Source organism: Diceros bicornis, chromosome 34 (assembly GCF_020826845.1).
Source record: "Diceros bicornis minor isolate mBicDic1 chromosome 34, mDicBic1.mat.cur, whole genome shotgun sequence".
Classification (NCBI taxonomy): Eukaryota; Metazoa; Chordata; class Mammalia; order Perissodactyla; family Rhinocerotidae; genus Diceros; species Diceros bicornis.
The window spans coordinates 36,425,938-36,453,480 of record NC_080773.1 but is presented as its reverse complement, the minus strand read 5'-3'; the positions used below and the strand labels follow the sequence as shown (position 1 = coordinate 36,453,480).

At 44.7% G+C, this 27,543-nt stretch overlaps 1 protein-coding gene across 3 annotated transcripts in view; it reads right to left on the bottom strand.

Moving 5' to 3' along the window:
* LOC131397527 (zinc finger protein 211-like) overlaps window positions 1-27,543 on the bottom strand; it is a 114,091-nt gene that overhangs the window by 45,864 nt on the left and 40,684 nt on the right. The window contains exon 2 of one of the 3 annotated variants that reach the window (XM_058530569.1): window positions 7,365-7,467. The gene's annotated coding sequence lies outside the window, so the exon portion shown is untranslated. Of the gene's footprint in view, window positions 1-2,637; window positions 2,658-7,364; window positions 7,468-13,408; window positions 13,609-27,543 lie in introns of those variants that run through there. The other 2 variants (XM_058530571.1, XM_058530570.1) reach the window with 2 other exon arrangements.

Genomic DNA, 27,543 nt, shown 5'->3' with positions numbered 1-27,543 from the left:
AAATACCAATCTTAAAAAAGAAAAAAAAAATCCCGAGGCCAAAAGAGAAAGAGACTTTCACCATCTCCTTTTCTTAGAGCATTTACTTGAGAAAACTTGTAATTGTGAAATCTTCCTTTTACCTATTAAGATGTAAGTAAATATTTTACAGGGCCGGCCCCGTGGCCCAGTGATTAAGTTTGGCATGCTCCACTTCAGCGTCCCACGTTCTATTCCTGGGCGTGGACCTACGCAACTTGTCGGTGGCCATGCTGTGGCAGCAACCCACATAAAAAATAGAGGAAGACGGGCACAGATGTTACCTCAGGGCGAATCTTCCTCAAGCAAAGAGGGGAAGATTGGCAACGGATGTTAGCTCAGGGTGAATCTTCCTCAGCAAAAAACAAACAAACAAAAAAAAAGAGGTTAAGTAAATATTTTTAAAAGCTAAGTAAGGGGCCGGCCCCATGGCTTAGCGGTTAAGAGTGAGTGCTCTGGTACTGACGGCCCGGGTTCGGATCCCGGGCGTGCACCAACGCACTGCTTCTCTGGCCATGCTGAGGCCGCATTCCACATACAGCAACTAGAAGGATGTGCAACTGTGACATACAACTATCTACTGGGGCTTTGGCGGTGGGGGCGGGGAAAGGAGGAGGTTGGCAATAGATGTTAGCTCAGAGCCGGTCTTCCTCAGCAAAAAAGAGGAGGATTAGCATGGAAGTTAGCTCAGGGCTGATCTTCCTCACAAAAAAAAAAAAGCTAAATAAGCCTCTTGCCAGTTTTACAACCCAGGAATCTTCTCCAGAACCTGAGAGACAGCTCTTTGAAATGCAATCATTGAGGAAGACAGTGCCCTATCCTCCAGTTTTAGTGGGAGTAGGAGCCTAACTTCAGCAGAAGCCTGGGTCTAGGTCATAAGACTACCTCCTGTCATAAAGGTATGAGAAATTTTTTTCTTTAAATAAAGGCACTCAGCAAACGCCAATGGCCCCTCCAATTACGAGAATTTATGATGAACCATATGACAAATGGTGCTGTCAAGCCCTTTTACTTGAGGACTTGTTTTCATTTATGTTTAAGAACATGTATGTAATGGGTTGTATCTGCCTGAAGCTGAGAGTTCTTATTGACTTTACAATCTCTTTACTGGATTGCCTGTGATGCACATCACATTCTCGTTTAATGCTTATTCAAAAATAAAAAATTTTTTTTCCTTCTACTTGCGTGGAGAGGTTTTCTGGGTTAACAAGACATTTTGTTTATAATTACGTTTCCCCAACAGTTTCTACCTCAGAACTCCAAAACACTGAAAATCTCCTACATGGCATTACCAGGAAATCCCGGAACTACGTTAATGAATAACACTAACATTTTAGAAAGTCATCTTTGAGTAATAATTATTATTTTTACATTTTTTATTATGGTAAAATATACATAATGCAAAATTTACCATTTTAACCATTTTAAAAATGTACAGTTCAGTGGCAGTTCAGCACATACACATTGTTGTGCAACCGTCACAACTATCCATCTCCAGAACTCTTACATCATGCTAAACTGAAACTCTGTACCCATGAAACAACAACTCCCCATTTCCCCATGCCTGCAGAACCTGGCAACCACCAATCTACTTTCTGACTCCCAGTATCTCATATAAGTGACATGAGAAATCACAGTATTCGTCTTGTTGTGTTTGGCTGGTTTCACTTAGCATTATGTCTTCAAGGTTCCATCCACGTTAAAGTATGTGTCAGAACTCCATCTGTTAAGGCTCAATAATATTCTTACTGTATGTATATGCCACGTTTTGTTTATCCATTCATCTCTCAATGAACATCTGTGGGTTTTCTACCTTTTGGCTATTACAAATAATGCTGTTATGAACACTGGTGTACAAATGTCTGTTTGAGACCCTGCTTTCAATTATTTTGCATATGTATCTAGAAGTGAAACTCCTGAATCATATGGTAACTCAATGTTTAATTTTTTGAGGAACCATCATGCATTTCAGTAATTATATATACCATGTTCCTTTTTTTGGCAGTCTGAACGCTGCTGCTATCAATTCTCTTGATATCAGAGTACAGAGACAGTTTGTTGGCTCAACAAAATAAATCTTTATTAGAATTGATTATTCTCCCTTTAAGTTCATCTCATTTTAATTGTGTTAGAAAACATACTTTCCTTCAGTTCCTGATATGTAGTTATGTCAGTCTCTGTTTCTCATTATTGAAGACTTATAATACTGCCCCAACCACCTGAGAATCTGGATTTTCATGAGTCTAGATTGTAGTTTTGCTCTTTACAGCTTGCCCCTTATCTCTAATGAATTGCTTCTCATTCTTTATATCTTGAGAAAATAATTGAATTTAAATGATTTTTATCAGAAAATATTATGCGTTACTGTTTTCCATATTCAAAAACCATACATATAACTCCAACACTCTCTCATCTTCCAGAATTATGTCACTTCCTGGTATTTTTTATCTGTAATTTCTAATGTGATTCATATTCTCTCTTGTCCCCTTTCCCTCTCCTTCTATCCCTTGTATGCTATATCACTCTCTCGTGCTTTATCCTATGTATTTGCGCTCTCTCTCTGATCAAGATCACACTGGACCACAGGCAATTAAATGTATGCAGTGACCTTGTACTAACCTTCCACAAAAAGGGAACACAGGAGAATGACGAGCCATCTGGAATGGCTTCCCAGACTTGGAATCTTCTCCACATGGATTTATTCCTCGCAAAATGAAGAGGAAATGTTACAGGTTGATCAAGATGAGGACTTGGATGTCAGACATTTTCTATCTCTCTGTTTTTCATATTGTTTAGTGATCCTCAAGGATGGAGTTGTTCGAGTTTTGATACAGTTATGAAACCTAATCTTTATAGTGCAATTACAGACTGTATTTCTACCTTCTATCTGCTCTTCCATCTGCCTTCTGAAAACCTCATGATGCCTCTTCACCCTGCAGAGCCATGAGTATTTTTATCATGTAGATGATGGTAGATAACACAGTATGTAGGAAGCCCCCAATTCAGGCAGAGATTCCAAATCTTATGACACCATCTGGAGCCTGACTAATGTGAGCAGGTGAGTTCACATTAATTGGGGTGAGAAGGACATGCTTAAAAAAATCAGGATTGTGCCTCCACAGGAAAAAAATTCTGCAACCTGCTAAAGAGGAAAAATCTTGCCTCCCCTCTTAAATCAAGAAAATAAGAATTTAAGAAATAGACAGTTATTTCAGACAGCAGGAGTAATAAACGATTTTATCAGTTTCAAAATTCAAATGTTTTCCTAAGATTTTGTTTTCTAATTTAAGTAGCTTTCATCTGATCTCATCCTAAGTCTCTTGATCCACCTTTGCTCCTTTCATTCCTCCTTCTCACAAATTTGTGCTTTAGGGAATCTTTTAAATTACATTTTTGGTCTGAGTGACTAGATTCCAGGGACAAGGAGACTGATGTTTGTGATCAGTTAATTCAACTGTTTTACAAATGGTAGAGGTGTAAGGTGGTAAGTTAAAGATCTGGTAGGAGACTTAAGGGCTAAGAGAAGAAACACTGTTTCAAAAAAAAAAAAGGAACCTAACACTTGAGGGACTGTGGCATTCTGTTGTGAGAGTTCAGCTAGTTTGAGACAAGACAGACATTAGGCCTCATTCTATTGCTTCTTGCACTACAAATCCGTAAGGTTGCTGTAGAGACCCCAATTTATTTGGCATGTGCAAGAACAAACAGATGTTACCTGTGTTGTGGGGAGCCATGTCTCCCCACTTCTGAAAAATAGATGAGAATGTGTTTGGCTTTCTCCATTCCACTGCCCTTATGGTCCACGGTTTCCATAGCTCTCATCTAGAGCATAAGGACAGTCTCATATCAGTCACTGCTGTCACCAAACGGACCTCAACTCACCAAATCGTACTGCTTTACAATCGTCTTACTCACTGCTGTATAATTGTTCATAGTAGTCTCTTACGCTCCTTCGTATTTCTGTGCTATCAGCTGTTAAAGCCTCCATTTTTATTTATAATTTTATTTATTTGGGTCCTCTCTTTTTTATCTTGGTTAGTCTAGCTAAAGGTTTGTCAATTTTGTTTTTCTTTTCAAAAAAACCAACTCTTAGTTTCATTTATCATTTCTATTGTTTTTCTAGTCTCTATTTCATTTATTTTGTTCTCATATTTATCACTTCTTTAGCTAACTTGGGGCTTATTCTTTTTTTTCTAGTTCCCTTAAGTGTAAAGTAAGGTTGTTTATTTGAGATCTATCTTTTCTCTTAATATAGGTGTTTATAGGGCCGGGCCCGTGGCTTAGCAGTTAAGTGCGTGCACTCCGCTACTGGCAGCCCAGGTTCGGATCCCGGGCGTGCACTGACGCACCACTTCTCCGGCCATGCTGAGGCCACGTCCCACATACAGCAACTAGAAGGATGTGCAACTATGACATACAACTATCTACTGGGGCTTTGGGGGGGAAAAAAAAGTTGTTTATATCTCTAAACTTTCCTTAGAACTGATTTTCCTGCATCCCATAAGTTTTAGTTTGTTATGTTTCCATTTTCTTTTGTTTCAAGATAATTTTTGATTTCCCTTTTTATTTCTTCTTTGAACCACTGGTTGTTTAAGAATGTGTTAATTTCAATTTATTTGTGAATTGTCCCATTTTCCTCCTACTGTTTATTTCTAGTTTAATACCCTGGTCGGAAAAGATACTAGATATGATTTCCATCTTCTTGAACTTGTTTAAGACTTGTTTTGTGGCATAACACATGACCTATCTTTCTTTGCTGCTTGACTATCTTATTTGTCAAGATTCATTTTTTAAAAACAGGCAAAAGATATGAACCAACATTTTACGAAAGAAGACATACATGTGGCAAATAAACAAAAAAATGCTCAACATCATGAAACATCAGGGAAATGCAAGTAAAACCACAGTGAGATACTGAGATACATTAATTAAGGGTTCAAATTTAAAAAGACTAACCATATCCACTACTGACAAGGATATAGAAGAACTGGAAGTCTCATACACTGCTAGTAGAGGGAACAACCATTTTAGATCAGTTTGACATTTCTTAAAAAGCTATACATTCATTCACTTACCCCATGACTCCAGCATTGTATCCTGAAGTATTAACACAAGAGAAATGAAACACAGCCACATAAAGAATTGTATTAAAATGTCTGTAGCAGTTTTATTTGCAACCACCAAAAGTGGAAACAATTCAATATCCATAAACAGACGGATGAATATACAAATAGCAATATTTCACAGAAAATCATACTTCTCAGCAATTTAAAAAGAAAGAACTATTCATATAAGCATCATTGATAAATCTCAAAACAAACATGCTGAATGAGGGCACCCAGGGGAAAAAAGGGGTAAACACTTTATGATTTCAATCATATAAAATTCTAGACAATGCAAACTAATCCATTGTAAAGGAAAGTAAATCAACGGTTACCTGGAGGGCAGGGAGCGCAGGGAGAGAGAGATATCATTAAAGGCACAACATAAATATGGGAGCGATGGATAGATCATCATCATTAATATGATGATGGTTTCATGGGTTATATGAATTTCAACTTATCAAATTGTACAGTTTAAATATGTGCAGTTTATTGCATGTCATTTCTAGCTTATCAAAGCTTGAAAAAGGGGCCAGCCCTGTGGCGTAATGGTTAAGTTCAGCGCGCTGCACTCTGGCAGCCTGGGTTCGTGGGTTCATATCTCAGGTGCAGACCTACACCACTCATCGGCCATGCTGTGGCGGCATCCCACGTACAAAACAGAGGAAGATTGGCACAGATGTTAGCATAAATTATGGCTAATCTTCTTCAAGCACAAAACAAAAAAAAAAGAGCAAGATTGGCAACGGATGTTAGCGCAGGGCGCATCTTACTCAACAACAACAACAAAAATAAATAAATAATTTTTTTTTTTTAAAAAAAAAAGCTTGAAAAATAGAGTTCAAAATAAAAATCTGGATTTCCTACTGTTTTTGGAAAATCTCCTAAATTGACTCCACCATATGTCTCCTCACGCCCCAAGAGGGGCGCTTTCCCTCAGTGGTAGCAAATCTGGTGAGCAACAAAAGCCACTTTCACCTGATTCAAAAGGAATGTAGGACCGGCCCGTGGCTTAGCGGTTAAGTGCGCGCGCTCCGCTGCTGGCGGCCCAGGTTCGGATCCCGGGCGCGAACCGATGCACTGCTTCTCCGGCCATGCTGAGGCCGCGTCCCACATACAGCAACTAGAAGGATGTGCAGCTATGACATACAACTATCTACTGGGGCTTTGGGGGGAAAAAAATAAATAAAATTATAAAAAAAAAAAAAAAGGAATGCAGGCTGGGTCACAAGGACCACATCACTGACGAAGAGATCTCCCTTCTCTCTACCCTGGTTTTCCTGCCTGTACAGCGATTGTCTTGAGATAGACAGACCAGAAAAACTACAGGACCCACAAAACCTTTAGATTATTTCCTCTCATAATGACCTCAGCTACTTCACAGTTCAGATGATTTGAAAACTTCTATACCTGCTCATCCTTCATAGCCATAGTAACAGGAACACTGGGCATGGCCCTTTAAAAGAAGCACATTCCAACCAGTTTGTTGCCATCTCCCTACTTCCTACTAATCCATGTTTCTGTAACAATTATGATTCCCTCTATATAATCTTTCAACAAGTGTACCCTAAGGAATTCAGGATATCAGGGCACGTGGCTCCGCTAAAGGACCTGGGAACAGACTTCTCTCATTAGTGCTGAGCACAATGCAATATCCCCTGTGAACATGAGAACAATTTCATGTTGTTCTCAGAAGCACCAGAGGTTGTCACAACAACTGTCCCCTCTTCAAGTTGACCTCCGAACCTACAAAGTATCATGACATCCAAGCTACAAATAAGGACCACAAAGCCCTGCAGTCTTTCCTGGGAGGCCTTGGGCAGCAATGCAAACTAGCCCCAAATGAGACAGCTCTAATCTGCCATGATATTGTCCCCTCTGAGACAAACAAGTTTGAGATCCCAACAAAAGCTGGTGACACCTTCACGTTAGCAGAACTCAGTTGATTTCAAACCACCACATACAGTGAATAGAACTCCCAAGATCAAAGGTGGCTTAAAGAATAAGGCCTTTATTATTGCACAAACCAGAGCAACAGGAGGTAGGCTGTTCCTAGGTTTGTGATTTGGAGGCTGGAAAATTCCATTACAAGAACCATGTGAGACCAACATCCCTGAAAAGGGAAGTCTATGTTTTCAAATCACCAGCAGAGTCCTCTGGGCCAAAACTAGGTCAGGTCCATACCCTAACTCATCAGAGAGAAAAAAATAAGAAAGGAATTAAGTGCTCAGGATTCTCATGTACCCTTCTGCAAATGGGAGAACATCAAGTTTTACTTCCTTGAACATGATGTGGTGGGTGAATGATGCACACCGTGGGCACCTTCCAAGTAGAAGTAAAATGGCTTCTGCAACAGAATTAAAAGCGACATAAAACTGGCAAAGGCCTTGAGTAGGTTAAAAAGTACAATGCAGCTCCCACATACCTGGAATTTAGTGGATGTTTGGATGTATGAGATTACATACATACATGTAGATGGCACCCTCATAATGGATCTCCTCCACTGTTATAATGAACACAGAAACAGCACATACCCTGCACATCCACATTAATTCCCTAAATTTCCTATGTGAACTTTCTGGTATTCAATAATTAAGGCCTTCACCTGAAGGCTTTCTCATATTCAGCACACTCATAAGGCCTTCATCCAGTGTGAACTCTCTGGTGTTTTAAGAGCGTGGAACTGTAGGTAAAGAATTTCCCACATTCACTGCATTCATTAGGCCTTTCTCCAGTGTGAACTCTCCAATGTGTAATGAGGTTGGAGCTTTGGCTAAAGGCTTTCCCACATTCCACACACTCCAAAGGCCCTTCTCCAGTATGAACTCTCTGCTATTGAAGGAGCATAGAGCTTTGTCTAAAACATTTCCCACATTCACTGCACTCAGAAGACCTTGGTTCAGTGTGAATTTTCTGGTGATTAAAGAGACTGGTGCTGTAAGTAAAGAATTTCCCACATTCCCCACACTCATAAGGCCTTTCTCTCGTGTGAACTCTCCAATGGTGAGTGAGGCTGTACCTTTTGCTAAAGAATTTCCCACATTCACTGCATATGTAACATCTTTCTCTAGTGAGGTCTGTCTGGTAATGAAAGTGTGTCTGCCCATGAAAGCTTTCATGTCCCTTTCCCCGTTACAATGAATTTTCACACCATGAAAGGCCACTCACTATATACTAAGTTCTGCCGTTCAACTTCTCCCTGGTGTGAGTGACCTGTTGTTGGAGAAACTCCGAGCTGGCCAGGAAGTCTTTCCCAACCTCCCTGCAGGTAAAGGGCTTTCCTGACACCCCGAATTTGTAGCTCTTCACAAGTGAGGCTTTGCTTCTGAAGTGTTTCTCCCCCATGTGCTGCTTTTTGGCGCTTGGAAGGTTTGCAGTGAAATAGAATTGTTTCCCACAGGCCCCGCAGGTCTACAGTTTTGGCCTATATATGTTCCCTGGTGCTCAGCCAAGTGCAAAATGTCTCTCGGACTAGGCTACACACCTCACAGGGATAAGCCTTCTGGGCAGACACACCTGCCTTGGGAGCCCTGACCTGCGACACTCCTACAGAAACGCTCTGCTCAGAAGGGGCCTCCTCATTCTCTGCTCCACACCAACAACCTTAAAGGAATAAAATGCTGGAAGAGTACATGTTGACTTTTGTTGGAGGGGGCCGCCCAAACACGAGAGTGTGTATGACAAACTCTGGACGAGTCCATGGGACTGTTTGCAGGACCAAGGTGTCGGTTCAGGCTGAGAATGAGGCTGCTTTGCCGTATTGGGGAATAAAGAGCACAGAATGGAGAAGGTTTCGCAAGGTGAAGGACATAACCATGGGGTGTGACATCTGGAGGAGAGTAGGGACTACAACCTGTTTCTCTGCAAATATCTTCCAGCAGGCTCTCATTTGCTGGTGACACACGAGCACTATGTAGAAGTGTATGTCCAGGACCAAGAAAATCTGACTGCAATAGAGTAGCTTGTGTTCAAGGACTATTTAAAGATATGTGTACACCTCATAACACAATATGTAGAAGTCAGTGTTGGAGAGCACTGCAGATGGAGCAGCGAGAAGAGCGAGACATGGAGGCCAGAGAGGTGAGGACTAGTCCTACATGGGATGTAAGAGCAGAAGTGACAAGGAGAGTTGACAAGTAGGCAAAGTGTCAAGCCTGGGGAAGGACCAGCAGAAACTAGGTGTGGCCAGTGGCACTGGCACCAAAATACTAATCAAGCAGAAGAGGCTTCTCCTATAGTTTGAACACAGTCCTGACATCATACCCTCCCCCAGATGCCCTCCCTAGGATCCTCCTGAATACATCTTGCTGTGGCTGGATTAACAGCCATTTATGAACCACTGAAGGCTCTGCACCCTACTTCCAAGATGAGCAAATACATGGCACCTGTATGATGTAATTACTAAGGGAAAGACATTACAAAACAGCAGCCAGTACTGGACCAGAACAATTCAGCACATAAGAGCCCACAGGAAAGAAAACTATTACAGAAAACTTTGCAGGACAGTTTTGTAAGGAAAGACCCCAGTCCAAGTAAGTCATAACCACGTCAGTGATGGCAATTCCTGGCACAGGCAAGCCTGAGAAAACGTCAGCTTGAGGAAGGAAGCAGACCTGGGGCACACAGGTGCTTTGGATCTGGACGAAGTCAACGGGCCATGGAGAGGACAAGCAAAGAAGAACAATCAATTAGTGACTTCTAGGTGCCTGACCCTGAATCCTTTCTTGTGAGGCTGCAGGGAAGCAGGTGTTGGGGCTGCTTAATGAAGGAGAGGGCAGTGCACACACCTTAGCCCTACAGCCACAGCACCTACTTAGGGAACTGGGGAAGGAAGCAGTGTCCATGGTCTTAATGTGGAAAGACAGACCAGTCCCTGGGGAAAAATAGAAGAGCAGAGAATATCTCAGGGGACAGGGGTGGGTGTGAGGCCCTTACTCAGGGAGGTTATAAGTTCAAAGTTCTCCAGCATCGCATCATGGGATACGTGTCTCTGAACCTCATCAAGGAGACCCCACTCCTCCCAGAAGTACACGGCCACAAGGTGACAGTGCCCTCTCATGACGACGACACATGAAACCATAAACAGCCCTTCTTCATGAGCAACCACAATCCATCCCATACACATCTACCCCACCCCATCCTCCTTCCAGGCCCAACTCAGGGGACAAACCAGGCCCTGGTGCAGCTTGCACTGTTGTCTCCTCATCGGCTCACTGGTCATGAAGTCCAAACATCAGCAACAAGAAGCAGGTGGATAAACAGATGTCTAAGCTGTGGCCCCAGCACAGAGGTATCCACCTGCTCCTGCCAAGCGATTCCCCTGACATGATCAAAGTCATGTAAGACTCAATACTAGGGCCCTGGGTCATCAGACATACTCCCTCTGCAAGTGCACATCATTCTTTAGACTGCACATTCCTCACATCCCTGGACACCAAGCCACATGGCCACAGACACCACACCTCACTGCCCCACAGCATAGGCATCTCTCTGGCCTCCTCATGTTACTTTCATTTTAATCACCTCCTCTTTACCCTACTGGTAAAGGGGGAATTCCTGTCCTAGGGTTATGGGGATGGCCAAACACAAGACAGCCGACCTCGGACAGAGGAGACGGACAGCAGTTTACTAATCACACATATTCACAGCCTGTGAGAGGAGGACACCACACCGCATACAGGGCCACGTGAATGTTGTACACCAGAAAAGAGTGAAAAACCAGGGGCTGTGAGTTGCAAGTTTTGGAGGATCAAGAGGTGTGGTATAAGCTGATTCCCATGGGATGATGAGAACGTCTTCTCTGAGTAACTCTGCGGGCTAGTCGAGAATTGAAACCTGCTTCAAAGGGATAAGCAGGAACTGCTCTAGTCCCCTTGATAAAAAGGGGATGTTTGGCTAGGAGGCCTTATCCAAGATTACAGAGTGGGGAGGGGAACTTGCACTCAGGCCATTCGAGGCCCTCTGGATTTCACCAGGTGTCAAGGCAGCGCATAATAATGGGCCTTAATTTTAGGCCTTAAAATACAACTTGGCAGCAAGTATTCAGTGTTGCCTGGCAAATTCAAACAGCATCCAATACTAGCCCAGAACGCCCATGACTCCCACAAGGGGTAGAAACACCTAATCCCCCTAGGAAGGCCTCCCTGCTTGGTTCTGTTCCTTGCCTGAGACAGCCATACATAAGCACCTGTGGATCTCAGATACCCACGGCCCTATTCCACTTCTGTGCTGCACTTGCTGTCCCCTCAGCAATGACAACATTCTCTGTCCACCTAACCCTCGTTCAGAGCCCAGCCCCACTTACCGTCCACCTCAGGTCTAGTGATTCTCACAGATGACCATATTTGCTCCTGACCATATCCATCAAGCTGAATGAAACACCCCAGGCCCCACCAAAGTCTTCACAAAATCTTGGTGAGTCCACAGAGTGATGAATAAGCAACAGCTCTGGCTGAGTGTCACCTTGCCTCAATTACTCCTAGGCCTCTGCATCCATCTCATTTCTACTCTTCTCTTGGAAGCCTTGGCTACCTGCCAGACTATCCTATCTGATACACTCTACCTTCATGGCCACTTACCTCCCTCACTTGCATTTAATAAACCCAATACTATCACTCAGGTATTCAACCAAGTGACCCAGTGCTCTGCCCACACCCTTCATGTCCTGGCCCCCAAACAGATTTATGACCATAACACAAGATTATACCTCCTAAATGTAACCACAGGTCATTTACTTAGGCCCACATGGTAGCCACCACACTGAACGTCTCCAACTTGAACCCCTCCCTTTGAATTCCCAACTTTACATCCAACTGCCAATTTGATGCCTCCATGTAGCAGAAATACCTCTTAAACACCTCAGACTCGACACAGCCAAATAAAGCTCCTGATATTCCCAGTGAGTATTACTTCTGTCACCAGCTTCCTCATCTTAGTTGGAGCTTCCATCTCTACAGTGCTAAGACCAAATACAATGGAGTTATCCTTGATTCCTGTTTTACTCCCTCACCATCCACATTAGAAAATCTACTTGCCCTTTTTAAAAACATGCATCCAGAATCCAACCACACCTCCTAAACCACAGCTCTGGTCCATTAACCCTCACCTAGACTACGGCAGAGTAGCCTCCACCCTGATCTTGATCTTTCTTGTTCCTCCCTCACTCCCACGGTCTGTTCTCCACTTTATGGTCAGATGGAGCGTGGTAACATCACCTGACCCCTCTGATCCAAACCCCCCATCACCTCCAGAACAGACACTCAACTTATCAGGCAGCTATTCCTGTCCTCATTCCTGTCCCCTGTTCTTTGTTCATACCAGAAAAGGAGACCTGTGGTTTCCTGAATACTCTCAGCTCAGTTTTAACTCTTAAGTATTTGCACATCCTGGTACTAGCTCCTGGCTTGACCTTCCACACTTGTTTACACTGGTTGCCAATAATGGGAACACCTTTATATAACACCTGGCATGGACTTAAGACCCTGGGCTTGGGGTTCTCTAGGGTCCCCAGATCCAAGGACTAGAAACATGGCAATTAAAGAGTCCTAGGAAACAAAACCCAGACAACATTTGAGTGGTGGTCATGGCCAACGGACTAGGACACCCTCTAAATACCTGTGGTGGTTCCATAAGCGCTTCTGCAGCCTTGGGACTCTGTGGGAGAGGCAGGCCTTAGAAAAATGCGACCGTGGGTGTGTATGCGGGGTGAAGGGAGGGCGGCGATGGCCTCATGCCTCCCTATACCCTTCCCTGGCCCTGGAGCCAGGTGACCTCAGGCTGGTTGTCTAACCTAACCTCTGGCCTCAGTGTGGACTCTGACTTGCAGTGCGACGGTGAACAAAGATTCAACCTTCTAGTGCCTCCATGTCTTCATCACTCCCCTTGACTCTGTTTTTCCTTTTAACAGCCTTGGCAACATTTAAAACGCTAATGTGAATCATGTTCCTTTGTTCAAAACTCTCCATGGCTTCATGGGTCCTCAGAATAAACATACAACTTGCTATTCTACGCTTAACTCCGCCTCACACTCTGTTCCCTGCAGAGAGAACACGGACCCCAGGTCCCCGACTCCTCCCGGCTCAGTCGCCCTCCACGCCTCTCCCCCGCGGGCCCTCCCCTGGGACCCTCTCCCACACCCGTCACCCCAACTCTCAGAAACAGGCCCCACGAGCGCCTCCCCGTCCCGGACACTGGGGCCTGGGCTGCAGGCCCGTGAGCGGCGCCCGCACTCGGGGCTCTAGGGCTGGGCTGGGCTGAGGGCGGGGAGGGCGCGGAGCACGAGCACTGACCTGAGCCGGCTCCCTCCGCGCCGCCACCGCCATCGGACTCCGGGGCGGAGCGGGGCCGGGAGCGGCGGGAGAGGAGGGGACCCGGGCGCGGGTCCCCCGGCGGCGTCGCCGAGCCTCAGACCTGCCCTGTGCTGCGGGAAGAGCGCCTCCTCTCCCACGTTCTCTGCCCGCCACCTCAGCCGAGACCCACAACTCTGTACCTGGAACACACCCCTCAGCACCCAAAATAACCGCCTGCAGCAGGACACCGGAAGTCCCGCCCAGACGCGATGATGCGCACGGACGAAAAAAAAAAATCCTTTATCCTAATCCTTCATTGGCTCCTCACTGCGGCCTCTCGGCGCACGATCTTCTGGGTAATGTAGTTCTTAGAACTCTAGAGGCGGCAGCTGAGGGCGTTCACCCTGACCAACCAGGTCAGTTGTGCGGCAGTAGGGAGGAAGCAGGAAAACGGCGCTCCTACCTAAACGGAGGGAGGGGTTTGCTCATTGTTAAAGGCGGAAGAGAGACATTATTTCAGATTCCATGAAGCTCAGCCTACTCCCAGAGGATAAAAATATTATTTGAGATGCTCCCAGATCTACTCATGTAAATAACCATGTCATTCCATAGTCGTTCAGACATAAAAGGAGTCCAGGCATAGCTGGAAACGTTATGTTATTGCTCTTCAAATGCATGTAGCCTGCAGCCTTATTCAATGTTGTGAGTTTCATTATGTTTGGTCAGGACGAAGGGAAAGACTCCACGTAGGGCCATGAAGGGAAGGAAGAAGAGGGATGTTATGCCGCCCTGAAGCAGGTGGACAAGCAGGAGCTCTGCCTCTGGTTCCTACAGAAAACTTCTCTCTTGCCTGTATCATCAGTGATTGTGTCCTACCCACTAAGGAAAACTTTTTATCCATATATATTTCTTACCCCATATCCTAAGATATGTTCTGTTTCTTTTAGCAATCTGACATCTGAATCCGAGAGCAACGTAACTAATGCTATCTTTTTTCTAATAGACTTTATTCTTAGGATCACAGCAAAGTTAAGCAGAAGGTACAGAGATTTCCCCTATACCTCTGGTCCCCACACATGCATAGCCTCCCCCATTACTAATATCCCCCACTAGGGGGATATTAGTAATTTACAATTACAATTTTGTTTTTGTTACAATTTATGAACCTTTGTTCAATTTATGAACCTTTACTGACATATCATTATCACCCGAAGTCCATGGTATACATAACGGTTCACTCTTGGTGTTGTACATTCTATGGGTTTGGACAAATGTATAATGACATGTATCCACCATTATAATATCATACAAAGAAGTTTCACTGACCTAAAAATTCTCTGTGCTTCGCCTATTCATCCCTCCCTGTAGTTTAAGGGCCTGACAATAAGCTTTTTATTGCCAAGCCATCCATTTTCAAGACATCCATCTGAAATAAACATATTGCCAGCTGTAGATACAGCTACTAGTAAAACAACTAGATAAGAAACCAGGCCACCCCACCCATGAAGTTTCCCTTTTATAAAGCCCTGGGTAATCTAGATGACTGATCGTTTAAGTAACCCTGTTTTTTCCTCTCTGCATTCTAATTCCCACTCTTATTTATTTATTTATTTATTTATTTTATTTATTTATGTGAGGAAGATTGGCCCTAAGCTAACATCTGTTGCCAATCTTCCTCTTTTTGCTGAGGAAGATTAGCCCTGAGCTAACATCTCTGCCCATCTCTCTCTATTTTGTATGTGGGATGCCACCACAGCATGGCTTGATGAGCAATGCGTAGGTCCCTGCCCAGGATGCGAACCCACAAACCCCAGTCCGCTGAAGCAGAGCGCCCGAACTTAACTACTACACCACCGGCTGGCCCCCCACTCTTATATTTTAAATTCTCCAATAAAGAGTGAACCTGTGAAAGCCTAGGTAGCCTACCCTCAATCCTAATAAACACAGAGCCCCAGATCCAGGCTTCCTCCATCTCTCTCTACTAGTGACCTTGTAACCAGGGGCCCATTTAGAGCCAGTTCGAACAGACCCCATCTCTTATCAACAAAGTGATTAAGGATTGTCTTTCAGAAAATCTGCAAAGTCACGTAGCCAGAGCATGTGCAGAAGAAGAAATCTTGACCTGAAATGACCACAGAACCAAAGATCCTCCTTCCCAGGGAAACCAAGGACGGGGACATCACCAGAACTGGAAAGTAGGACTCTTATCAGAAGCGAGGGATCCCTTGTTCAGGTAGATCTGGTGTTAAAATTCCTTCCCGACCTCATCAAAAATGTTTACAACCCTATCATAAAAGTTTAGAACCTCATCATAAAAGTTTAGAACCCTGCCATAAATGTTTAAAACCTTACCATAAATGTTTGAAGCCTGCCAAGCAAAACCTGTTCCGCCAGTGTTTCAGAGTGCCAGCGTATTCTCCCTAACCTCTTAAATTTTGCCCCAAATCCTGACTCAGGATTCATGCCCCTGTCTCCATGCAGGTCAATTTCACAGAATAAAGCTGATTTCTCCCCCAAAAGCTGATGCTGTAATTAATTGGGGTGTTTTTCATGTGCATCAGGCAAAAGAACTCCAATTTTGTGCAGTAACAACCTCTCTGTGTGGTCCTTGGGTGTCCCATGTATCCCCCAGAACCTGTGAATAATAAATCGGTTTTTTTTTTTTGGTGAGGAAGATTGGCCCCAAGGTAACATCTGTTGACAACCCTCCTCTTTTTGCTTGATGAAGACTGTCACTGAGCTAACATCTGTGCCAATCCTCCTCTACTTTGTACGTGGGACGCCACCACAGCATGGCTTGATGAGCAGTGTGTAGGTCTGTGCCTGGAATCCAAACCTGCGAACCCCGGGCGGCTGAAGTGGAGCATACGAACTTAACCACTACGCCACTGGGCAGGCCCAAAAATCTTGTTTTTTCAAAGTTCACTGATGGTTTTGCTGAGGTGTGTCCTGCAATCATAATAAGAACCACAAGGACCAGTCTAGCCACAACATTTGCTCTGGGGAAATGTCTGTGAGGGCTGCCACAAGTAGTACTGCCCAGGTGAGTACCTCAGGCATTTCTAGTTGATTGCATCACTATAGATAAGCTGAGACCAACACAAAGCACTCCCTCCATCCCTTACCCCAACTATCCCTATTTTGTAAAGGGTAAATGGTTGCATCTTTCCCAGTCCAAGCAGGGGTACAAGGGGAGCATCTGAACTCTGAGACAGACAGGGCACCTGAATCCCATGATTTTCTCTCCTTGCTGGGAAGTGATTATCATTTTCTAATAATTGCAGGGACAGTTCTGCACGGGGAATTGAGATTATCTCCAAAACATTTTGAAATGCAAATTTCAATTAGTAATAAAGTTTATGCAGTTATTCAAAGTGTCAGAAACAGCTCTGGGGAATTATAAGGGAACTTTGAAGAAAGTTAAGATCTAAGAGAATTTTTAGCAGGGCTTTTATTCTTGAAAACATTAAGCAATACCAGCTCGAAGGGAGAGTTGAAGTGGACATTTATAGTAGTCAGATTAGCAAAAATGAATAACAAGCTGAGGTGTCATGTTTATTCACTCTAACAGATGTTCATTGAGCAAATACTCAGTTTTAGGCACTATGGTTGGTGGATGGGAGACATTGGGACACAAGAGAGGCAAAGACCCCTGTCCTCATGAAGCTTACATTCTTCAAAAAACACATGCAGGTACTATGAAAGAAAATTACAAAATTACACAGTAAGTTATGTCAACTTACAAAAACAGAAACCAGCTTAAGAGGCAAAGTGTCTATTTGGGATCAAAGAATTGCAATTCAGGGAGCACAGATTCAGGTAGAAACCCAAATAGTGTCCCAATTACAGACGAAGGGCTTAGAGTTTTTATGGGAAAAAGGGAGGATGAAGTGAGTTGTATTAAAGAAGAGTTCATTGGTGCTAGATGAGGAGAGGCTAGGTTTGTACTTCATAGATGGGCTTGAGATTCAGTCATCAGGCAAAAGGGTAGACTTGTACTTCATTCATTGGTTGAGATTCAGTCATCAGCAAAGTCCAATGTTATCAGTTCTTACAAACAAGATATTCTTGTCCTTACTGACTTCTTGGAATGTTGGTGGTTTGGTCCAGTTTGGAAGATAAAGAAAACAAGACATGCAATTCCTCGGAAATGGCTGCTCTGGCTCTGTTTTAATGTGGCCCCACTCATGTCATCTTTCACAGTTAGAATGTGGTGGAAACAATAAAAACAAGACAAGGTGTGTGTCTTGAGATGTCTAGTATGGAATGTAATATTACACAGCACAGTAAGTTGTCGAGGGTGGGGGTGCCCCTTAATAAGAGTAAGAGGGGCACTGAGAAAATACTTGAAGGAGGTGAGGGATGAGTCATGTGGGTATTTTCAGATAAGTTCAGGGCAGAAGAGAAGCAGGTGACTAGCTGGCTTTGGTGGGTGGAGCCCTCACAGCATTCAACAGCAGTGGGGGGAGGGTGGGTTCTGAGACTTGAGCCCAGTTAGCCATTCATCTCCTTTGCTCACTGCAGAGACACTCAGGGGATTTGGGTAAGCAAACTTGGGTCTACCCCTTACAGCCTACAATTTTCCACCTTAGTGGACTTGGGCCTGGAACCAGGCAGCCAGGACTTTATACAACTCTGGTTTTCTCAGTTTGATCCTTGGACCTTCACCATCAGTGTCACCTGGGGACTCATGGGAAATGCATCTTCTCAGTTTTGAATGCAGACCAACTGAATCAGGCACTCTGGGAGTCAGGCCCTAGAATCTGTGTCTTAAGCTCCAGGAGATTTTGATGCACATGAAGAACATTCCAAGCTTCTCTTGTGATTCCTGTGTATGAGGTGCCTGTATTTCTTGTTAACTGGAATCCCTTAAAAACCCACAAGATTTTTGCACTGAGGTTACATAAATACATTGTATTTTAAAATACATAAGTTTTACGTATTACAAGATGTCAAATTTTCAAGTTTTTATGAAAGAGGTATTACACTATATATGTTTATAAAATAGAACTCGAATAGGCTCTGATCATTCTAGCTCCTGGAGAAAAACAAAGTTTGCAGTATAGGATTATCCTTTCAGAATTGTGTCTGCACATGTGTGCATCACTCTTTGTGTGTATCTCTGTATTCAAATATATTCCTATACATAGTTTTTTCTTAGTAAAAATCAAGGCATATATTGTATACTGATCCATAGATTGATTTTCTTACTTAATGTATCTTGGACAATCTATAGCTACTTCCTCATTTTACACCTGAGACCTCCTCATCTCCACACTTTGTGGACCTAAAGCTGCCTCTTTGTGAAGACTGCTTTCCATTTTCTTGGCAGGGCCCCTCCTTCCAGGCCACAGAAACTCCTCAAGTCTTTTCGAGTTTTCCTTGCTGGTCAGGCTGCTCTCAAGTGTTGCCAGGGCTGAGAACCAGGACCAGGTAGTGTCTCATGAAGGCCAGGAGGCTGGTGATGCTGAACTAGGCCTGGGGAACCAGAACTGTCCCATCTTGCTGGCTGGGGTCAAGTTTGGTTGTGGTGCCCAACACAGTGTCCAGGAGGACCACATCCTGCCGGCTGTACCTTGCCCTGCAGATTCGTCCCTGAGATTGTCCCAACATGTGGGACTGGCACTGTTCAGGTGCTAAAGGGGGGCATCAGCCTCTGGAGGAAGAAGTGGGGACTCAGCCTCTGGGGCCAGCAGAGGACACTGCCTCTGGAGGAGGAAGCTGGGCTTCAGTGGCTGGAGGTGCCTGTAAGCACCTGACCTCTGATGTCGGAGGGAGGGTCTCCACCTCTGTGGTAAGGGCATTGAAAAAGCCTTTATATTCCCCCCCAATCCAAGGAAGACCCCCGAGAGGACTCAGCTGCAGGATTTTCTGTTGCCTGCCCAGCCCTAATCTCTGAGGTCTGTTGCCTCCACCGTCTGCTCTCTGGGCTCCCCTTCCCTGTGCAGGTTTCAAAAGTGCCCTGGCCGGAGGAAGGCAGGATGCAACCTCACCTGCTGTGCATCTGACTCTCACTACCTGGCTTCTTTTTGGACTTTGCAAATTGGAGCTAAGTTTTGGTTCCCAACAGAAGTGGAAGCAAAAAGGAAGCTCCAAACTAAATCTCCCCAATTTTTAAAGAAACTAATTTATAGTTCTGTAGCATTTTTAGAATTATACCAGTTGTGTCTCCTAACTATATCTCTTTGGATGTTGAGCCTTATTATTTATTTGGTGAAGAAAACACATTTAATGGCAGTTGTGTTACTCTGCTGGGACTGCCATAACAAAATACCATAGACTGGTTAGCTTAAACAACAGAAATTTACTTTCTCACAGTTCTGAATGCTGGAAGTGCAAGATGAAGGTGTCAACAGGCTTGGTTTCTCCCGAGGCCTCTCTCCTTGGCTTGCATATGGCCATTTTCTCGCTGTGTCCTCACATGGCCTCTTCTCCCTGTGGGCTCACTCCTTGGGTCTATTCCTCTTCTTATAAGGAAACCAGTCCTAATGGAGTAGGGCCTCACCTTTATGACTTCATTTAACCTTAATTACCTCTGTAAACGTCCTATTTACAAATACAGTCACTTGGGGGTTAGGGCTTCAAAATATGATAAGTACTATGTTAATAAGTGTTAGTGGTAATGAAAAGCAAATGAGTCACTAAAGTTGAGTAATAAAGAGGAAAAGAGCATCTAACTATTTGAAAGTATCTTCCAGGTGCCAGTGGCTCATAAAAATTTCTAAAAGTGACTTTTATAAAAACATAATTTCCAGGGACCCGGCCCCGTGGCGTAGCGGTTAAGTGTGTGAGCTCCGCTGCTGGTGGCCCAGTTTCGGATCCCGGGCGCGCACCCATGCACCGCTTGTCAGGCCATGCTGTGGCGGCGTCCCATATAAAGTGGAGGAAGATGGACATGGATGTTAGCCCAGGGCCAGTCTTCCTCAGCAAAAAGAGGAGGATTGGCATGGATGTTAGCTCAGGGCTGATCTTCCTCACACACACAAAAAAAACATAATTTCCAAAAGCTGCCCACTAAATACTGTAAATGCATTACTTTTAAGTAACATTAATGCATTACTTGTGTGTGTGTGTGTGTGTGTGTGTGTGTGTGTGAGGAAGATCAGCCCTGAGCTAACATCCATGCTAATCCTCCTCTTTTTGCTGAGGAAGACTGGCTCTGAGCTAACATCTATTGCCAATCCTCCTCCATTTCCCCCCCCCCAAAGCCCCAGTAGATAGTTGCATGTCATAGCTACACATCCTTCTAGTTGCTGTTATGTGGGACATGGCCTCAGCATAGCCAGACAAGCGGTGCATCAGTGCGCGCCCAGGATCCGAACCCGGGCTGCCAGTAGCAGAGCGCATGCACTTAACCGCTAAGCCATGGGGCTGGCCCAATGCATTACTTTTAAGTAACAAAAAAGCTTTCAATTAAAACAAATGCTAAAAGGTGCTAAAATGTAGCGTTTAATGAAATAAATGTGTTTCAGTTGAATACTTCGCACTTCCTATCATAAGCAATGCTGATTATTTATCCCACCTGATTAAACTCTCAGGACCCATCATCTCCTTGATGTATAGTTCTGATCATTCTGACTGTTGAAGTGTCCTCCGATACCCGGCAGAGAAAGCCTTCACCTAGCTTCTCGGCTGCTTTTCTCTCCACTCTCCCCATCACACACTGTACCACAAAGACATTGACCTTCCTTCAGTTCTCTGAATTGCACATGTGCCTTTCCAACTCAGAGTATTCCCAGGTCCTTTTTTCTTCAACCGAAACATCTTTTTCCCACTCTGCTTTGTAATTTGAAATAAATCTTGGGCCAGCCCCGTGGCTTTGCGGGTAAGTGCGCACGCTCTGCTACTGGTGGCCTGGGTTCGGATCCCAGGCGCACGACGCACCGCTTCTCGGGCCATGCTGAGGCTGAGTCCCACATGCAGCAACTAGAAGGATGTGCAACTATGATGTACAACTATCTACTGGGGCTTTGGGAGATAAAAAAAAGGAGGAGGATTGGCAATAGATGTTAGCTCAGGGCTGATCTTCCTCACAAAAAAAAAAAAAAGAAAGAAATCTTTTAGGTATCAGTATGAATTTCTAATCACAAGTAAGTTTCTTCTTCAACCTCCTTAACCTTGAATATTCCTATATATAGTATCATAAAATTCTCTGAATCTCTAGTAAATAACATTATACAATTTACAAAATTATGTTTGAATAATTATGAGTAGCTTTCATGTTTTTATATGCTATAAGCAATACAAAGTGCAGTTATTATCGTTCTTATTCAATTTTGAATCAAAATGTCCTGGGTGATTAAACAGCGTAAAATGTGAGCCTACAAATACATAATGTTGATTAAATAAGAGGTGAGATGTTCTAGAGGGAACTTATAGTCCAGAGACTACAGTTGGAAACTTTACTTTCCTTGCCCAGCAGGCAAAGCAGAACTGAGAGGCACGGATGTCACTGCCAAAGAGCACGAAGGGATGAATGTCCGGGAGCCCAAAGACACCAGAGCAGAGGTGTTCATCAGACCACGGCGTGGGTTCATAATCAGGGTTATCCAAAAAGATAAAATAGGAGAGAGAGTAAAAGGAGATATTCACCAGAATGAGACGGTGACATGGCTTTTGTCTCACCAGGGTGAGAATGGCGCCTTGGTCTCATGCGAAAGTCTCAGGGAAAGCTGTTGCTATCAACGTGTTGGACTCGCCGCTAACGTCTGTGCAGAACAAGTCCATCTTCTCCTGCCGTCGGACATGGGAGCTCCTGGATCTCAGTCCTCTGGACACTGGGATTTACACCAGCAGACCCTTCATTCTCAGGCCTTCGGACTTGGACTGAATTAGACCACCAGTTTTCCTGGTTCTCCAGCTTGCAGCCAGCTGACTGGAGGACTTCTTAGCCTCCATAACCATGTGAGCCAATTCCTATAATAAATGTTCTCTTATATATATCTATATATCCTATTGGCTCTTTTTCTTTGGAGAACCCTAATACAGATAATATAAATTCCCCATGTAGAACAGTCCCTGCAATCACAAAAGAAATGATACTTCCCGGCAATGAGATAAAATCACGGATTTACGATATTCCCAATATTTCAGGATCCAGAGCACCACTGACATATATGCTCTACTTTGAACACTGCAGCCATTGCCCTATACCAAAACAGCGTGTGTTTCCATGTTCCCCTTTTGAGGCTGATGTTGTCAAAGACAAACACAGCCAGACATTAGTTAAAGAGGTAAAAACATATTTTATTCAGTAACTACTGACAGTAGGGCAAAGAGTTGAACTCCATTCTGATTTGTGCAGAGGTGATCAAGCGATTCTCCAATCAAGCCGGAGAATGAGGGGCCGGCCCGGTGGCAGAGTGATTAAGTTTGAGCTGTGCTTCAGTGGCCCAGGGTTCCCAGGTTCAGATCCCAGGTGCAGACTTACACATCGCTCATCAAGCCATGCTGTGGTGGTGTCCCATATACACAGTAGAGGAAGAGGGGCACAGATGTTAGCTCAGGGCCAATCTTCCTCACCAAAAAAATTAATTAATTAATTAAATAAGGGAGGATAAGGGAGCAAGGAGAACGGGGATTCAGCAAAGTCACAAAACTGAAAAATTACAAAGGGTTGGTCAATGTAAATGTGATTAGTGCAGCTGTGTTTGCTGGCGGTAGTTACGGAAGTTACAATTCTATCCTTCCACAGACACTGGGAGATAGAGGCCTTATCCTTCCTGAAGATTACATTTCAAAGGAATAGATCGTAGGTCCTTGAGAAAGACACCTGTTTTTTTTTGTGTGAGGAAGATTAGCCCTGAGCTAACATCTGTCACCAATCCTCCTCTTTTTGCTGAGGAAGATTGGCCCTGGGCTAACATCCGTGCCCATCTTCCTCTACTTTATATGGGACACCACCACAGCATGGCTTGACAAGCAGTGTGTTGGTACGCGCCCGGGATCTGAACCTGCAAACCCTGGGCCACCAAAGCAGAGCGCACACACTTAACCGCTAGGCCACTGGGCAAGCCGCTGAGAAACACACTTCTGAAGTGGAAGAGATATATATTTACAATTGTAAGCCTTTTTCAGTAAAGGCTCAAAGAAAAAGAGGTCAGGGGTCTATCATCAGACTTAGCTAGAACAAATAGTAAATTCTCCTGGTAGCCTTGAGCTTTCTCAGTCTGGCATTTTAATGGAGGCTGAGGTCAATGGAGGGCTGGAGTTATCCAAGGGACTAGGCCTTATGCTGCTAGAAGGCATCCTAGAATTTGGTCAAGTCTCTCAGTGCCGGGTTTGGACAGAGTTCTTCTGTGCTGAGCTCAGTTCTCAATGTTACATTCCTAAATGGATACAAATGCTGCTCACTGAAATTGACACAGTAATTGACTACACAGACAGGAGGAATGTTTCACGCGGGAACCACAGACAAATATCCATCTTGGTACTCCCGTTTCATGGTCGCCCAATCTCTCTCCTCTGTCTTCCCTGTCATGGCACTATTTGGAGTATTTTTTTTTCCTCTCCCTGACAGGATGTATACAGGTTGATAAAACTTACTCCAAGTTTTCAGCATGCATGCATTTGAATTGCAGTATGTTTAGTAGGCGCTTCCAGTGGACGCATATTGTATCTGAAGGACTGCATGGAATGATATGTGCATTTGGATTTGTAGGCGTTGGGAGCATCTGAAATAATATTTTTACCCTCGGGAGCTTGCTGAGCTTCACGGTGTCTGATATAATTCATCTACAAACAAGTGGGTGATCAGTTACCACGACACTCCCAAAACACCTGAATACGAGCCCTTTAAGAACTGGAGCCGCGCCTCCAGAACCCTTGGCCCAGACTCGCCAATTCCCTCCAGGTGGAACCTGGCCGTTTCTCCAGGAGTCCGGCAGGGAGCATCTTTACCCGCGGCCTGTGTATGTGGCAACTACATTACCCAGAAATCTAAGCATCAGGCGACGGCGTCGTTGAGCCAATGAAGTCTCAGAAAAGAGGCGCGTCTCCGTGCGTCACAAAATGAGAGGGCGGAAATTCCGGTGTCCTCCTCCCGGTCATTTTGGCTGCTCTCCCGACCACAGATGAACGGTCTGAGTGCTGTTTCCAGACCAAGGTGCTGGGACCGACAAGGCGCGAGAGGAGGCGGTGTCCCCACTGCACAGCACGGGTCTGAGGCTCCGCGACGCCGCGGGGGAGACCCACGCCAGGGCCGGAGAACTTGACACTTACCACCTCCCTGGGTAAGCCCTCACACCCACCTCTGTGCTCTGACCTAGCCTCTACCGTTTTCCTTTTCCCCAGGGGCACCTACGTCCTCCTCCCATCAGGACCAACGTGTCTGCTTCCTTCTCCAGTTAACATAGGTAGGCGCTGTGGTTGGTACAGTTGAGGTATGTGCACTGGCCTTGAGCAGGCCCAACACCTGCTTCCCTACACTCCTGCAGGGGAGGATTCAGGGTCACACATCTTGCATTCAGCCAAATGAATCCATCCTTGCTTGCCCTCTCCCTGGCTGGGTCACTTTGTCCAGAAATAGGGCACTTGTGTGCCCCAGGTTGTAATTCCTTCCTCTAATTGACATTTCCTAATACCTCCCTATGCCAGGATTTGCCACCACTGACACAGTCAGTACTTAATTGCACCATGGGCTCTTCTTACAAGACCTTCCTCTGGAGTTCTCTTGGTGATAGTTTTCTTTCATGTGGGCTGTCATGTCCCGAGCTGGTCTTGGCCAGTGCTAGCTGCTCTTCTGTCTTTCCCTTAATGATTACATCATCCAAGTACCATGTAGATAATCATCTTGGTGGTGTGATAGAGGGCCCTTAGTGGTTCACAAGATGGATATGAATCTAGCCACAGCAAGATGGGGTCAGAGGGAGCCTGGCCCTGAGGAGAGGCACCTGAAGGAGAATATGACATCAAGACTGTGTACAAATCATATCAGAAGCCTATTCTGTTTGACTAGTGTTTTGGTGCCATCACCATGCCCACACTCCATTTTTGCCTTTCCTTCTGCATTCTTGACACTTTGCTGACTTGTCAGTTCTATTGCTAGTCACTTCTACTTTTTTTTTTTTTTTGAGGAAGATTGGCCCTGTGGTAACATCTGTTGCCCATCTCCCTCGTTTTTTTTTTCTGCCCAAAGCCCCAGTACATAGCTGTGTATGATAGTTGTAGAGTTGTAGCTCTTCTATGTGGGACACCGACTCAGCATGGCTTGATGAGCGGTGAGTAGGTCGGCGCTCAGGATCCAAACCGGGGAACCCTGGGCCATCGAAGCAGAATGCGCGCACTTAACCGCTGCGCCACTAGACTGGCCCCAACTACTCTTACTTCCAGTCTAGGGCTAATCCTCATGTCTTTGGACTCTGCGTCTCACCCGTCTTTCTCCCTGTTCCATCTGCAGTGCTCTCCAACATTAATCTCTACATGTTGTGTCATGAAGTGTGCACATATCCTTAACAGTCCTTGAACACCAGCTGCTCTGTTGCAGTCAAATTTGCTGGTACCTGGACATGCCCTTCAGCACGGTGCGCACATGTGAACAGCAGACAAAATCCTGCTGAATGCTGTCTGCAGAGGAGCGAATAGTAAACCATACCTCTCCTCCCTGTGTCACACCCCATGGTTGATGCTTGTATCTTTCACCTTGGGAGGCTTCCCCCATCTTTATAGGGCTGTACTACTACTGCAGCCCAACACTCCCCTTGAACCTACTCCCTGCTCCTGGAAACAACCCACGGACTCATTCCTGGGTTTGTCAGACACACACTTGTATGCAGGTCACCCCCTCCAACGTCAACATGCACTTTACCAGCATTTCCCTGCTTTCAGGTTGTTGGCATGGAGTGGAGGATGAGAGTGTTTTGAGCAGAGTGTTTCCGTACAGGGAGTGTTGCATGTGACTCCTAAGACTGCTCCATCTCCCCCAGAAAGCCCACCCCTGTGAGATTTGTGGCCTAGTCTTGAGAAACATTTTGTGCTTAAATGACCACCAAGGAACACATCGTGGGCAGAAACTATACATATGTGGGCATGTGAGAAATGATTCTATTTCACTGCAACCCTTCATCAGCACCAGAAGCAGCACATTAGAAACACTTCAGAAGTAAGGTGTGGAGAGCCCTGTTTTTGAAGAGCTGCAAATTCCATTATCACAGAAGCACTTTGCCTACAGGGAGGTTGCAAAGGACATCTTGACCAGCTTGGGGTTTCTCCAGCAACAGACCCCTAACACTAGAGAGAAGTCAAACTGTGGACTGAGTGTAGCACAGCCTTTCACAGTGTAAAAACTCACTGCAACTGGGGAGATTGCAAAAACTCTCAGCCACACACACTTGTTCAGCACCAGAGAGACTTCACTAGAGAAAGATGTTATATGTGCAGTGTATGTAGGAAGTCTTTTAGCAAAAGCTGTAATCTCATTGTCCCTTGGAGAGTTCACACTGGAGAAAAGCCTTATGAGTGTGAGGAATGTGGGAAATCCTTTAACCACAGATCTAACCTCATTAAACACCAGATAGTTCACAGTGGAGAAAGGCCTTATGAGTGCAGTGAGTGTGGGAAATTCTTTGCCTACAGCTATAGTCTCCTCCAAAATCAGAGGAGACTCAAGTAAGACCTCACAAGTGTGATGATTGTGGCAAATTATATAGCACTAAATATAGCCTCATTAAACATTGGAGAGTTCACACTAGAAAAGGGCCATATGAGTGTAATGAGTATGGGAAATCATTTAGTCAGTCCTCCAGCCTCATAAAACACTGGAGAGTTCACAGTAAAGGCGTTACAAATGCAAAAAATGTGGAAAATTCTTTTGCATATTATTTGTGCTCCTTCAACATCAGAGAATTCACACTGGGGAAAGACCTTATGAGTGCACTGAGTGTGGGAAATTCTTTGCCTACAGCTCCAGTCTGTTCCATCACCAGTGCGTTCACAATCGAGTAAGAACTCACAAGTGTGATATATGTGGCAAATTATATAGCACAAAGGACAGCCTCATTAAACATTAAAGAGTTCACACTGGAGAAAGTCCTTATGTGTGCAGTGAATGTGGAAAATCATTTAGTCAATCTTCCAACCTAACTGAACACCAGAGAATGCATCCTGGAGAAAGACCTGACAAATGCAATGAGTGTGGG